The sequence below is a fragment of the Dipodomys merriami genome, unplaced genomic scaffold (genome assembly GCF_024711535.1).
Source record: "Dipodomys merriami isolate MVZ:Mamm:240054 unplaced genomic scaffold, mDipMer1.0.p SCAF_273, whole genome shotgun sequence".
In the NCBI taxonomy this organism is placed as follows: domain Eukaryota; kingdom Metazoa; phylum Chordata; class Mammalia; order Rodentia; family Heteromyidae; genus Dipodomys; species Dipodomys merriami.
This window is the reverse complement of record NW_027204193.1, coordinates 803,429-809,595: the sequence shown is the minus strand read 5'-3', so window position 1 is coordinate 809,595 and position 6,167 is coordinate 803,429. Positions and strand designations below refer to the sequence as shown.

Here is a 6,167-nt window from a genome sequence, read left to right as displayed (position 1 = left end):
TGACTAAACCTTCCTTTCCAGGTCAGGTGGCCCCGGGCCCTGAGGTCACCTCTGAAGGAGGTCCAGGCTCACTTCCCACTTGTTTGAGCAGGTTGCATGTCAAGGCAGTAAATGACAATTCCTTTACGTATTGCTTTCTTGTTTCCAAGCTCTGCCTATTTCCAAAAAGGGCCACCACGCAAAGGCAGGAAGACAGATCTGACATGAAATGCACACTCTGTCCCGGTCTCCCCACAGAAGCTGTTGAGCACATCAGCCTGAAAGATTCTCCCTTGCCAGGGGGCTGGGCACAGGTAAGGCTGGCAGGAAGGGTGCCAGACACGAGCCCCCACTCATCTGGGCTAGAGTAGAGAGGGGTTCAGGGTTCTGAAAGCTCACAGAGTCCCCCACCCAACTTCCTCCACCCCCCACCAAGATCACAGATGAAGAGGCACGTTCAGAGGAAGAAAATTCGTAATTTCTATTCTCTCAAAAGATCTGCCACTGTGTTTCTACATCCTCCTTACCTCCAAATGAATTTTAAAAATCGGTTCTTGTGTTAGGCAGGGCTTAAAATCTAAAACTGCAGCCGTAAAGGGTCCCTTACAATTTCCTGGGTCCTTTATGACAAACAATGCTAGGAAACCAGTGGCACAGTTAACAAACACCACGTCCAATTAAAGTCTGGATCAAATTAACATTTGTCTCTCATTCACCCAGTTGTTTTCATTTACAAACTCCTCCACACGTAAGAGCCAATAGATAGTGAATAGCCATAAACAAGCTTGGGGTGTCGGCTGGACCCCAAGAGGACACAGGAAAACAACCATCTCTTCCAGCCTATCCCACAGAGAATGAAGCACACTTCCTCTCACGTTCTCCCCTCCTACACACTCTCCCACTTTTCCCTCCCTCCCCACACTCCTGCCAGTGGCTAGATGAAATAGTGGCCAGGGCAGACATCTGGACTGGAGATGGAGAAAGACCATTAGCACATCAAAGGGAGACATGCCGGTCCTGACCAGAGTCCGGCCCGGTACCCAGCATCACAAATGGCTTGCTGGCCAAGGAAGGGCAGAGGCGCAGCATCACTGTAACTGATGACTTTTGATGTTTGTTTTTCAGGGTCCAGGGCAGTAGCTGAGCTGTCCCAGGCCCCGCCCCCTTTCCAGCATGACTAAGGAAACAGGGAAGTTTCCATTTTACAAACAAGGAGGCTGCTGCTTGCTGAGGTTATGCAAGCTCACTGAGTGGCAGTCACGCATCAAACCCCAACGTCTGACCAGGAAACCCCACCACTCCCGATGCCCGTCTCTGCCGCCAACAACACAGTCTGTCAGTCTGTCCATCTTCACTCTGCCCCTCCAGCCACCAGCAGTGGAGGGAAACGGATTTGCAACTACGAAGCCACCAGAGCTGGCAACCCATCCAAAGGTAAAAGGTGAAGACTCAGCCGTGTATCCCCCCTGCAGCCAGGGAGAACCCGTGTGCGGGGTGGGGCGCCACCCAACCCGAGGGGAACTGTTCACGATGATTAAACCTTCTAAGATTGGTGGCCACACGTATCCATAAGTATACTTTTAAAAAACCCACTGGATTATACACTTTCAAAAGGTGAGTTATAGGATATATAAATTACATCTCAACAAAGCTTTTTAAAAAAGTAAGTGTAATCTGTTAAGAAAGTTAAAAAAGAACCCTGAGCAGCTGACTAACCCCAGCCTCTCAGGATGGAGAGGCAGGAGGAACAGGAGTTGAGACCAGCCTGGACTCCTGGTGGTTCTTATCTCAAAAGGACCAAACTACAGTGAAAGGAACCTGGGCTGTTATCTCCCTCCAGATCCTCAGTTAAAGGTTAGGAGAGCACGCAGCTGGCACAACCCTGGCCTCTCAACCCGCATGCTAAGTAAGGTGCTGCACCTATGAATCTTGATGCTGTCTGGGAAACCCGCTTGGTGCTAGGCCAACAAGAACAGCAGGCCCCTGAGGATTTCAACCCAGGTGGGCTTCTGAGAACAACTGGGTGAGGCAAGGCGAGGGCCCTGGGCAGGAAGTGAGGCCTACAGAACCGACAGGGCAGGCTGGACTGGACGGAGGGGCCTCCAGGAAGGGGAGGGGCGCTGCGGGGGCCCTGTCATCACGGCAGGCAGGCAGGCAGGTGGTGCGGGCAGGCTCCTCAGGCTGCAGACCGGGACAAGGCGGGACAAGGCGGGAGGCCATCCTGACAGGATGGGACACCAGGGAGAGCTCTGCAGTGGGGCCAAGGGGACAGGAGAGGAAGGACGGTCAGCATCCGCCTGGGCACCACGAGGGAGAGGCTGCGGCCGAGCCAGGGTGGTCGGAGGAGACGGAAAAGGAGAGGAAAAGAAAGACAAGAGCCTGATGAAAGGGGGGAGGGGGAATGAGAACCAACCACGCCACAGCCCCGGCCGTGGGAGGAAAGGGAGAGCCAAGAACATGGACTCTGTGCTACTGCCTAGGGTGGACAGTTTCCCAAATACAGTGAGGAGACAGGAGCTTACTTACTAAACGCTGGGTGTGCGTGACCTTAAAGGACATGTAAGGAGCAAAATAGCTCAAACCAAATCTTCACATGATTTAGAATGGGCTGCTTCCAGGAAAAAAAATTCCCCCTGGGCTTATCCCACTAAATTTCCTTTCCAGAAAGTGGATGATGGAGACACCACAGAGAATGAAGGAAAGGCTGTGGCTAAGCCTGGGGACGCGGCCGTCCCTCTGGGACCCGTCCTGTCACCACTGACTCGGCTCATCTGCTTGCTCAGTCTGTGCAGACCTTGAATTCCTCTATGTATCCTGCATCCCAAGAAGCCGTTCAATTGGAAGGTTACAATCTTGAGATCTTTTGAGAGGCGAAGGAGGTGGTGGTGATGGCACGTTCCCACAGAGCGGAATGTGGAAGTCACCCGGGATCCTAAATATATGTATTGTTATTCCTTCTATTAGGTCACCCTGCTCCACTGAAGGAGGTAACTTCTTAGAATTTACAATGAGACTAAGAAGTTAAATACAGGGAATGGGGTACATTCCACAGTAAAATATGCTTTCTAGTTACCCACTGTGCTAAGCAGAGAAGTGCACAGAAGAGCTCAATAACTGTCTATTGGTATATACTACATGGAAGAGAGTCACCAAGTTATCTAAATAATAGAGAAATAAAAAGAACCGGTTACACTTATTTCAGGAACTATCCATCAAATCCCTAGTATATGTGCTAGGATTTGGGTGAGGTGCTACAAAAGTACAGGAAGGGAAAATTGGTTTCTGGTCCATGTAGGTCTACAACAAAAGTCTGAGCTCAGAGGTATTGTACTAGTCTTTAGCAAGCAAGAGACTGAGTTCAAATACCAGTACAAAAAGAAGAGAAAGAAAGAAAGAGAGAGAGAGAGAGAGAGAGAGAGAGAGAGAGAGAGAGAGAGAGAGAGAGAGAGAGAGAGAGAGAGAGAAAAGAAAAAGCAGGGCACTGGTGGCTCACACCTGTCATCCTAGCTCCTCAGGAGGCTGAGATCTGAGGATCACAGTTCAAAGCCAGCTCAGGCAGGAAAGTCTGTGAGACTCTTATTTGCAATAAACCACCAGAAAACCAGAAGTGGCACTGTGTCTCAAGTTGTAGAGCATTAGCATTGAGCTGAAGAGCTCAGGGACAGCACCCAGGACCAGAGTTCAAGCGTCACCAAAGAAAGATAGAAAGATAAAGAAAGAAAGAAAGAAAGAAAGAAAGAAAGAAAGAAAGAAAGAAAGAAAGAAAGAAAGAAAGAAAGAAAGAAAGAAAGAGAGAAAGAGAGAGAGAAAGAGAGAGAGAAAGAAAGAAAGAAAGAAAAGAAAGAAAGAAAGAAAGAAAGAAAGAAAGAAAGAAAGAAAGAAAGAAAGAAAGAAAGGAAAAAAGAAAGAGGGAGGGAGGGAGGGGAAAAAAACCTGAGCACCGATGGCCCACTTGTATAATCCTAACTACTTAGGAGGCTACAATCTGAGGATCTCAGTTCAAACTCAGCCAGAGCAGAAAAGTCTGTGAGACTCTTAGCAAACAATCAGCAAAAAGCCTGAAGAAGAGCTGTGGTTTAAGTGGTAGAACACCAGACTTGAGCAAAAAAGCTAAAGGTCAGCACCCAGGCCCTGAGTTCAAGCCCTAATACCAGCATAAATAGCCAAACAAAGTATGAATTCCCTCTAACAGGGCAAATGCAGGTATTCCAATTAGGACTGAGCTCATTTGCGGAGCGAATCCCTTGTCCTGTTACATCTGACTAAAGCACTGTTTCTGCCCATGCCCACCCTGACCTTAGCAGCCATTCCTACGGCAGTGGGTATGAGCGGGGCAGATCCCACATGACCTCGTGCATTGCTCAGCTGAGCAAACAATGGGCTTCTCACACCTCTGCTGGACACAGGAGATGAAGTACCAGACTACCTACAGAGCCCACTGCTCTGGGGACCTGGAGCAGGTGGTTTCTCCAGGCAGCAGAGGAGATGGAGGTGGGAAAGTCTTCTCCACCTAAAGCACAGCAGACTCACCCCTCCTTCCAGATGTCAACAGAGGAGCCACTGGGAAATAGGCCATGGCCATGCGTGGACCACAGAGAAGACTCTTCAACCCCAAGGCCACTTCCTCTAGACCTGCTTGGTCACACACTTAACAGGCCATCACGCTTACCCAGGTGAAGGTGGCTGGCTAGAAAGAGACCCCGGGGCCAGCAGCACAGCCTCTGACATGAAGAGCCATGACACTTGCCTAAGGCCAGCTCTTGGTTTTTAGTGATTTTTTTTCAGTATTGGGAGGATTTGAACCCAGGGCCTTGCCCTCACAGACGAGCACCATACACCAAGCCTGTCTCCAAAACCTCTAGTTTTTTACCAAATGTTTTAAATGGCCATTTTATCCCAGTGTGTGTGTCACTGACTCTTACCCTATCCATCTTCTCTGTTCCTTTATTTTTCACTCTCCAGTCTTCTCCATTTAGTTTTTAAATCAATGCCACAAGTCTGTACATTCAAATCCAGCCCACATGACATTTCCTTTGTATTTAATTGCTTCCATGCAATTTATATCCGCCAGTCACGCTAGACCCCAGAGCACGGAACACGCTCTTTACAAAGCCGCTCTTGTCCTGAACAACCCCCATAATCAAAGCTCAGGAATTACAAGGAGGCCCAGCCCGCTGCTGGGTGAAGCAAGCAGGTTTCCAAGCTCATCCAAGGCAGGTCTGGGCCGGAGGCTCACCTCGCGTCCCACTCTCCCATGGGGGGGGGCGGAGCTCCAAGCACTGGCGACAAGGCCATCTCGGAACCCCCTCCCCTCCATCCACAGCGACGTAGCGCCAGCACCACAGACCACCACTCAGAAACTCCAGACTACATTCTCTCCATCTTCAAGTCACTGCATTTCAAAACGTCCTCACAGGGACAACAAAGGCTGCTCTTTAAGTTTCTTTACAAGAATGGACCATTCTCCCTAAGATTCTCAAGTTTCCATTTCTCTCTACCGTCCCGCACACAACCTGGGCAACATTTCTGGTCCTGTCCTTTAGCCAAGGCCACCCGAAGTATCTCGAAGCCTTTGAGGACACTATGCTGCTGGACGTCCCCACCTCCAGGGCCGCTGACCAGCCTCCCGGGCTCTCTCTATCCCATGGCCTCTTATCACAAGAATTGGGCCGCTGTCCTACACAAACCTTGCAGACAGGATTTCTGTGTTTCTGCACTGTCTTGTGATCCACCAGGATCAGTAAGCTTTGAAAAATTTTATAATTTCATCAATCTTCATGTTCAAAGCCTATTCAGAGTTGTTAATCAGATCCAACAGCCCAGGCTCAGAGGACTGAGGGAATATCTCCTTAGCTCTCCACATCAATTCAGGCCCACCGATAAAGATTACACCCAGTACCAACTGATCAACTACATCATTCTAGTCCCAAGAAACTCACAGGTGAAAACCTTTACCTTATATCCAATCAGCCTATTGTCATAAAGGGCAGTTTCTGAGGTTGGAGGCACGATGTGACTAAGGTGGAAGAGCATCACTCAACGAGCAAAAATGCAAGTGCCAGATACCAAGTTCAAGGCCCAGTCTCAAAAAAAAAGAAAGAAAAAGCACTGTCTAAGCAAACACAAGGTTGTTGTGCCTTGTTTTTTTCACTTTGTTTTGTGACAGGGTCTCGCTTTGTAGCTCAAGC

At 49.2% G+C, this 6,167-nt stretch overlaps 1 long non-coding RNA gene across 2 annotated transcripts; it reads left to right on the top strand.

Moving 5' to 3' along the window:
* The first annotated feature begins 1,107 nt into the window (after positions 1–1,107).
* Positions 1,108–2,939, top strand: LOC138837668 (uncharacterized). Of its 2 annotated transcripts, none has more exons than XR_011375397.1 (2): positions 1,108–1,413; positions 2,644–2,939. It is a non-coding gene; the product is annotated as an uncharacterized lncRNA (long non-coding RNA). The 2 variants fall into 2 exon arrangements; XR_011375398.1 differs by having other exon boundaries at positions 1,108–1,420.
* The last annotated feature ends 3,228 nt before the right edge of the window (positions 2,940–6,167 follow it).